Source organism: Chlamydotis macqueenii, chromosome 3 (genome assembly GCF_036417535.1).
Source record: "Chlamydotis macqueenii isolate bChlMac1 chromosome 3, bChlMac1.mat, whole genome shotgun sequence".
In the NCBI taxonomy this organism is placed as follows: Eukaryota; Metazoa; Chordata; class Aves; order Otidiformes; family Otididae; genus Chlamydotis; species Chlamydotis macqueenii.
Window position 1 is genome coordinate 108,956,048 of NC_141558.1, and position 9,299 is coordinate 108,965,346.

The window sequence follows — 9,299 nt, forward strand, 5'->3', positions numbered from 1 at the left end:
AGAAAAATGCTCAGTAGAAGTAAAGTCACACGAGGTATATAATTTTCCTATTCTATCATGCACATACAGGTATGAGCCACTCCCCTTTCCTAAACTTTACACTTTTTTGCAGAATGTGCTTGAACAGTTCTCTCTCCTGTAATGTACAAAATAAGTGAATATTGAACATAAATTACACCCACCTCATCCTACAGATTTGACAGAATATTAATAGCAATAAACACATGGAGGACTTGAATGAACTCAATATAATTAAAACCATTCAATATGAGTTACGCTAAATACAAATTTTAAAACTATATATTTGAGATCGGTATGAGGTGGTTATATTAATATTTTATATAAGATTACCAATTTGACAGCTAAAGTTGATGGCTATATTGTCAAGATAAATATGCTGACTTCTGTTAGCACACACAACACTGTGATGATAGAATAAACATGATAAAAATCAACATGATAAACATAAAATGTATTAAAACCCAATAAATCTTGGTCTGAAATTAAAAATGGGGAATAATTATTAAGCAAGTGTGTTTCTAACTAGATCCTTCAGGAATATGTTATTTTATACAACTTGACAACCTTCCCCTCTACTATGAATGGAACAGAAGGAACCATAAAAATCGCTAATGCTGTTGTTTGTAGTAGACGAATATCAAGGGACTAATATAAGCTAACAAGGACAAATCACTGACTTAAGGTGATCTGGATCCATTGGTAAGTAAACCACAGCAAACATGGATTTACTTTGGCTGAATCTAATACGATATGCCTAAGAAGAAAGGATGCAGGCCAAAGTCAGAGGCTGGGGGTTATGTCCTCAAGAGATGTGATGTGTCTGTACTGGAAAGCTAAGCAATTCCAGGGCTTCTTCTATGGCTTTGAGGCCAAATGGCCAATTCAGTTATATTCATATAATTAGACTGACTTGCTCTGAATAACAGGACAGCCTCATACAATCATTTTATTGGGAACAGTCCCTGAACTGCGGTTACCTTCCAGCCAGGTCTGGGACCACTGTAATGATTTAGTGCATAGACAATCAAGTTCTGGTGCACAAGCTCAGGCTTTTGTTATTGTATGAAGACATAACCTGGGACTCTTAAAAAGAACCAAGAGTCATGCCAAGTAAGTTGAGCGCTAAGTGCAATCCTGCAGCCGAAAGAGCTGTGCTACCTTAGCTACACAAAGCCAAAATCTTAGACAGCCATGTGAAAGCCATATTACTTCTGTATTTTTCACTGACTGCTATTGAAACAACAGTTGTGATGTCCTTAAATGAAGAGGGTTATTGATCAATTGAAGCAGGTTTAAGAAGAGCTAAGCTTGAAGGACTATGGAACATATTTCATGGTAAATGCTCTCAAGAGCCATTTAGCTTAAAAATAGAAAAATTTCAGGACTGGATTTCTTGGTTTCTGAATAGTCTATACTGCAGGATGCAAGACGACATACAGACAGTAGAGGTAAAATAAGGTCACTTTCTTGCACAGGGCTCAGTGTTGCTTTAACTAGATTTTTAGAGTGTCCAACCTTTGCCAGATACCTCTACCCTACCCTGCAATTTGCAGTGCAGACACAGGCTTTGAGACAGATACTTGATATAGGACGGTTCTTCTGCAGAGAGAGCTCAGGACAGATCAGAACAGCCAGATTTCCATACAGTGAATCGCTGTATACCAAATCACTGACCAATGCTCAGCCCTACCTGAGCAATCAGCCCAAAGCTGCCGCTTTCATAACTTCATCATTTATGAAGTTGCTGCATTCACTGGGTAGAGATATTCCTTCTACCCTTTTCAAGATCCTCGCCACATAAGTAATTATTTGATTTTTTCAGGTAGCTCTATGACTTGATTTCACATATCAAATCAGACATAGAATTTGAAAACATCCTTGTGTACTCTGGTCAACATGATGCTTACCATACAGCTGAGACTCTGATTATTATAATCTTTTTTTTTTTACACTGTGAGGGTCAGTAAGTGTTTATAAAAATCTTTGAACGCCTATAATACATATAAAAGTGAAAAAATACTACAAATTAAACTCCAGTTACCAGATTATCAGATATAGCAAGCTGTATCAGTTAGGTTATCAGACCATTGTACGACAACTGCATTCCAACAAAGTAGTTTGGAGTTAAGCATCAAAATAATTTGTGAATATATTTTTAAACCATTTATCTGAATGATAAGAAATAACTTATACGTCTCACTCCTCTCTTCCCAAATCCATCTTGAAAGCTATGAAGTATCTGATTAATATTTTAGGATTTTGTAATTTCTGAAAATAATAAAAGTTGGAGATAAAAGTACCTTTTGGACACTGCATAATTAGGAGCACACTTCCCTCCTACATTCACTAAAACAGAGCCACTTGTGAAGCACTTGTACAGGAAGTTATTACTCACTGTTCTTGATTTTCCTATGATGCAAATCATCAAGGAAGCAGCATCTACACCACCCAAAGGTCTGGTGCAATGTGAATGTCAGAAAGCACGTGCTGCCTGCAGCGCTGTCATAATAAGATGGACTGGATAAGAAATTCTGTATCTTGGAAGGTTGCTCTCATCACTTAAGTGATAAAAAGCAACCATGGTATTAAAAATTTCCCTCTAATTCAGATTTTTAGGAGATGAGTGTGTACATGGTGAGACTGGCTGGCCAGCAGTACTATGAAAAAGACAAGGACTTTCTGAAGCTCTGTGCTGTGGCTGCGATGTGCCTCGGACATGTCGCCTCTTGGAGCACCCGGCACCTCGAGCTCTGTCATTTTAAAGCTGTCTGAGCTACAGGAGGCCTCAAAGTGCTGTGCCAAGGACATCGTGACAGCCTTCACCCGTGACTCCTGTGGTTTAACTGCCTTATCTCATAGGCTTATTTTACTGTAACTGGCATGAGTTGCTGATAAATGAAGACATCGTTATGGCACACCACAGCACGGCAAAACACAAGGTAGCAACCCCCCCCAAATCTTACTCAGCCTTCCTGCTTGGACCTGCACTTGACTAAAATCACAGAGCAAGGTGGCACAGTCAGTTGACTGTTACAGCAGAGAGCCGCGACAGCCTGGCAGTCTCCCTTTAAAGGCAGTATTTTCTCTGGTATACTCTCTGCTAGTCTGTACGCATGGAGTCAGGACTATATAGAGTGGTCCAGCTTGTGATGTCTCTTCTCTCTCTCATATTTCTGCAGGCACAGGGCTGGCATTACTGGCAAGAAGAGCCAAGCTGCTCTAAATGAAGCTGCTTTGGTTGCAGAGGCTGCAGTGCCCTGTTAATGCATCGCTCACTGATTTACTCTCTCTCTCACTGAAGAAACTAGACTAGGTATACAGTATTTCTGCATGGAGAAAGATTATGCAGCGCAGATGTAGTGTGTCTGAGTGTCTTTAAGCAATACCTAATGCTTGGCCTTAGGATTTAAGATTTCATTAGCCTTTTACTTCTGTTCCACCTCCCTACCTGTAATTCCCCATATACATTCTGTCTAGAAATTTACTGATTTCTAAAAACTTACTGCCACTTGCTTACAAAGTAAATATTGTGTAAAAAATTCAATTGTATGACAAGAAACATTTCATTCTTATTGGATAAACAAGGAACCTAAAGACAAAGCTATAACTCAAAACTTATATGAAGATTTGATAGAATCAATCTTAAATAGACTGCATTACTTTTATTCATTTTTTTTTTAATTTAAGCCCAAATTCATTAATAAACCAGAAGAGCACAAATTATTCAAAGCACATCCATCACTTAAATTGAGTTTACATGTATTTTGCATCACTGGAGCAGCACGGAGCAGAGAAAGCACGCTAGGGAACCAAGCCCCCGCGTTGGTTTGGAGGAGCCATGTTCAGCTGAGGCCCGGGTGATGCGGTGGCTGGGCAGGAGAAGCAGCGCAGACCCCAAGTTCCTCTGGTTTTGCACTTTAGGGGTTCTTCTAGTCACACTGCGTGGCTGCTCCCTTTGCGCACGTTAAGAGACAGCAGCAGCACCAAGGGAAACCTTTCAAGAGCAGGTACCCGACGTTGGGTCGCGACACAAAATTTTTGCAGAAAAGATCTCTCTGAATGGGCTAACTGGCCGGAGGATTGGAGTGAGACATGTGTGCAGAACCCTATCTCCGACCCACTGTAGCCAAGACCCGCAGGGGTGCCCAGCTGAAGGGCTGAGCTCCTTCGGAGGGTGAAGTATAGCGCCCCAGGAGCAAAGCTACTGACACAAGCCCACTTACAGCCGGTATAGTTACAGCCATTAGCTACAAACCTGAATAGCTCAACTTAATTACAACTTAATCTAGTCATTTGTTTTTTATACCCTATGCACAAGCTTTTAACTAATTAACAGTATGGAAAGTCTTATTGCATTATTTCATTACTAAGACTACTTAGGACAAAGAATAGGTCAACAGAAATGCTAAATTTGTTGAAGGATTTAATTTTTAACTAATTTTAACTCAAGCCAATTAGCATATGAATTTTGCATTCTTAGACAACTCATTCTGTATTCACAGAATAAGCACTACAGGTACGGTGAGGATATATTTTTCATTAAAAAAGCTGAAGCTGAGACCTTGACACAAGTGCAAAATGAATCCCTACCTGACATCATGGGTGCATGATCAGGAGGGAGCTAATGATGAACATCTCCGTAAGAGCAAATGCTGTTTCACTCAGTACACTTCTAGCGTATTCATAAGAATTTCCATATGTTTTGTACTTAAGGGCATGCATGTGAAGCATACAAGCAAGAAAAGGGCGATTTAAAAGATGCTGGGATTGTAAAAGGTATTCAGGCTAATATATTTCCTGTGAAGGAAATGTATATACTATATATAGATGTTTTGCCACGTATGTTTATACACACATATACACACACATATATATGCCTCTTATAAGTAGAAAATCATTCTCACATTTAGTTTGAGACTGGTTGAAATCTGAGACTGACATCCCTCCTATCCTGTCTTCCAAATGATACCACTCAGTCTCTTCTTTCACTCTTTCGGGAGATGAGGATTAATGCATCTGAGGTTCCCAGTATTTTATTTGTTGTGAGGGATTTCACAACTCATGTGGATTTCTACCATTCTCCACTTGTCCACACTCTGCTGTGGATTGTACTGGTCCAAGTTGTGTCTGCTGCTGATTTCAAACTGTGAGAACTTCTGGGTCTTTGGGACTGGGTTGTGCTTTTGTAGCCCCTGGTCTCTTATTCCTCCTTCTTCTTAATCTAAGGAAGGCTACCAGTGAGATAGGGAAGCTTTCTATGATGTTGGTCTGATCGACGCTAGCGCTCCTCAAGCGTGATTTCAACTCAGTAGTACTCTTGGGGAGAAGAATGTGTGTCACAACTCCTTCCAAATCAGTTAGATTTTATGGGATATTTAAACTTTACTTTTGAAACTATGCATGTTGTTCAAACATGCACAACCTTGTAACAAACGTTACACAGAACCATCAGAAGTTATGCTAATTCAAATGTACAGAGTTCATAGATATATGTCCCTTGACACATAGCTTGCCTTTTGTATTTTGTATACTTCTTAAAAATGAAGAATTGCAGTTTGAGAATAAAACATTTAATCTTCTTTTCAGGGTAGGGAGAAAACTGGATTAGGGCAGGGAATTTTTCACCAAGCTATCAGTCAGATTGCAATTCAAATCAATAGTGCAAGGAGTTAATTTTCAACAGACTTTTCTTCAGTAGCCTTCTTGAAATGAGTCCGTGGGTTCAGGGCAATTCTTTGTGCACAAGTGTCCATGTTGCATGACAAGAAAAAGAATGACTGTTCATATTTGTAGATTTCAACATAGAGACGGAGGGCTGAATATGGCCGTACGCCCCTACACCTCTTGGCTCAGAGACAGATAAAATGAAGGGACCTGAACTGCCAGCGCTGTACCTGCTCTGGTGCCAGAGGACGCTCCTAGCACCTTGTACAGACACTCTGCGCGCTCCTTGTCACACATGAAAGCTATGGAGCACTGAATGAAATCATCAGGCAGCAGGTTCATAGCAAACCAAAGGAAGTACATTTTCACACAGATCGTAATTAAATTGTGGTGCTCATTGCCACAGAATGTGGTTGAGACCAAAGTATAAATGGATGAAAAACAGGGAGTAGAGAAATTCAAGGGCTTATTAAATATGATGGTCTGGGAGCAAACCCCAGTTTAAGAAATCCCTGTACTACGGTTTGCTGGAATTTGAAAGGATATACCAGGAAAAGATTGCAGTATACCAATCCTCTTTCTTACGTTTTTCTCCCTCCAGCATCTGCTAATGACTACAGTCAGAGCCAGGATATTGGACTAGATGCCCAACTCACTATAGCAATTTTTTTGATCGTATGCTTTTAATCAAATTATGTTCTTATTTTGGCTACTTAAAAGGATCTAGGGCCCTAATGGAGAAAGGCATTTAAATGTCCAACGCTTGCGTATTTTAGGAAGGTAAGTACTTGCATGTATAGCCTTAGGCCGTAAACTTACCGGGGTGGGGCACGTGTATCTTTTATTAAGACTTTACTTATTTTGAGTATGAACTCTAACAAAAATACATATCTGATAACAGTGTGTAACGCTGTTTCTTTATAAAGGTTAAGTAATTTGTTTGCCTAAACATCTTGTGCCACAGGGAAATACCCTAGTGATTTATGTAAGGATGATGACACTAGCATCCACTGATGTGCAAAAGAATGATTTTCCTTTCTAGAACTCCCCACCTTTGTAATGCATGAATATTACATTTGTAGAAAGCTATTTATCACCTGTTACCCATCACACTATCACCATTGGATATGTAACTTATATTTACCTAGCAGGGTATCTGAGATTTCAACCATCTTGCAAAAGCGTCTGGCTGCAAACCTATGACACACGTTGGTGAAAATCCAGATGCGGAAATGAAGAAGCCAAACGCCGAAAATCCTAAATGTTACCCCTGCCAGCTCTAAGCCTGACAGGGCGGGTGAGGTTTCCTTCTCAATCCAGAAGAAGAGGTGGCTATAAATCGTGGAGCAGAGGGCTGGCAGCCGAGCTGGCCTGGCAACCTCAGCTCCCGCAGCTGCGGGCGGTTTCATCCCCGGGAGAGGCGGGGAGCCGCAGGAGCAGCGGGTGCCGGCGGCTGGGCAGCGCCACAGCATCCCCCGCCGCAGCACCAGCAACCGGCGGCACCGGGGTTTCCCCGGCCGCAGGGAAACCCCCGCGCTGCTCGGGGCCGCCGCTGCGCTCCCCCCGCCGGGACCGAGACCGGGGCCGGTGTCGGGAGCAGCTCCCGCCCCGCCCGACCACCTGCTCCCCCCGCCCCGGAGCCCGCCGACATTTCCACGGGAGGAGGCCGGGGCCGCGGGGCGGCGGTGCCGCAGGGCAGGGCAGGGCGGGCGGAGAGGTGGGGGGGGAGGCAGGGGGCCGCCCGGGGCCGCCCGGCCGGTACCCGCGCTCTGGTGGGCGCAGCCGAGAAACTGGGCGGGGGGCGGGGAGGAAGGGAGGGAAAGGAAAGCAACTCTTGATCTTAGAGCAACGACTCATTTGCTCACCCTCACCTTCCGCCGGCACCGCGGATTAAAATAACAATAATAATAATAACAATAATAATAATTACACATACACACACACCCCCCTCTCCGAGCAGACCCGCGTTACAGGGAGGGGAAGGTCAAGGGGAAAGGCAGGACTAGCGCTGCCTCACCTCACGGCCCCGGCTTCCCCGGGGGCGGCCCGGTCCCTCCTCACCCCCCGCCCATCCCCGGGCTGGGCAGCATCGCCCTGCGCGGCGGATGCTCCGCGGCATCGCCTGGCCCAGCCGCGGCACCTCGGACACAAACCGGGGCTGGGGGTGGGGGGCAGAGCCCGGCGGCACCTCTTCCCCCACCCCTTTGTGCATCGCGGGCAGGGAAACACACGCGTACACACGCACCCCACCTTGCAGCCTGGCCGCCGCAGCCGCCCGTTGTTACACACGCACGCACACACACACACACGCACGCTGACACACAGCCGGTCCCCCCCCCCCACCCCCGCGGTGAATGCATTTTCGGATGCACCCCACCGCCCTCCATCCATCCTCCCTCCCTCTTCTTCCTCCCCCCATTTGGACGGCGGTTTCCTTCCCCCCACCCCCCGCGCATCAGTATAAAGCAGACATTTTGATGCCGTTTACCAAGGTCCGGGCTTAAATTAAAAAAAAAGAAAAAAAAAAAAAAAAAAAAGCGGAGCTGCGCCTTACCCACCCCCGCCCGGCTGCGTGCGGTTTGGCGCTGAAGCGAAGATCCCGGGAAGGGCTGGTGCGGCTGCTCCCTAGCAGAGCGGGGTCGCTGCCATCCGCCCAACTTCAGCACCCAGCCGGCAGCCGGAGACGGCGGCGGGCGGGGAGGGAGGGAGGGAGGGAGGGAAGCGGGGAGGGAGGGAGAGAGGGCGGGAGGGCGGCGGAGAGGCAGGGAGGGAGGGTGCGAGGAGCGGCGCGGAGGCAGGCAGCCCCCGCACATGCGCTCTGCCAGCGGCGGCGGAACCCGGCGGCTGCGGGAGTTTCCCCGCTCGGCCCCGGCGGGTGAGTCACGGTCCGGGCTCCGGGGGAGCCTCCCCACCTCAACGGGAGACGGGGCTCCCGGGGAGTGTGCGAGCGGCGGGGCCGGGGCAGCATCCGAGCCCGTGGCCTGGCAGCACGTTACGGGCGGAGCAAGGCGCCGCGCTGGTAAAAAGCGAAACGCTTGCGGTGCTGGACTCCTGCTTGTTTGTATCCTTGCCCAAATCGGTATGTCCAAATAATTTTATTTTTTAAATTTTTTATTTATTTAAAAAAGAAGCGTATAAACCACTATCCAACTCGTACTCTCCTCATGCAGAGGAGTGAGAAGCAGGGATTTAGTGGCCGAGTAACTTTTTGATGCCGGGCACCTGAAGCCCGGTGCCTAAATAAAGAACCAGCATGGATCTGTCGGTTGCAGCCCTGAGAATCAAGATAAGGATGGTCTGAAAATCTGGCTCTGAACCCTGAATCCTGCCAGGGCTTGCCAGTTAGTATGTCTCAGCTTTCCAAACTCCAGTTTCCAAATTTTGACTCAACAGAGAACATTATTTAGCTTCCCTACCGCACCTTAAAAGTCTGGAGCCTGATACGCCACGAAGCAACAGCACTGGAAAAAAATACATATTTGGCATCTGGATCCTGTCAAATCATGCCATGAGTCCAGAAATTTTAATATCTCAAGAGAGAACACATTGCTGCATTTGCCACGCCGCCAAAATAATCTGGCAAGATGGCACAAAAAGGCACAAGGCTGGATTAA

General features: G+C 45.5%; 1 protein-coding gene across 3 annotated transcripts in view; it reads right to left on the reverse strand.

The window, feature by feature from the left end:
* RGS17 (regulator of G protein signaling 17) overlaps window positions 1-8,368 on the reverse strand; it is a 78,155-nt gene extending 69,787 nt beyond the window's left edge. For 2 of the 3 annotated variants that reach the window (XM_086744256.1, XM_086744254.1), the window contains exon 1: window positions 8,240-8,368. The gene's annotated coding sequence lies outside the window, so the exon portion shown is untranslated. The remainder of the gene's footprint in view (window positions 1-8,239) is intronic. The other variant, XM_086744255.1, reaches the window with a different exon arrangement.
* Window positions 8,369-9,299: the final 931 nt, after the last annotated feature.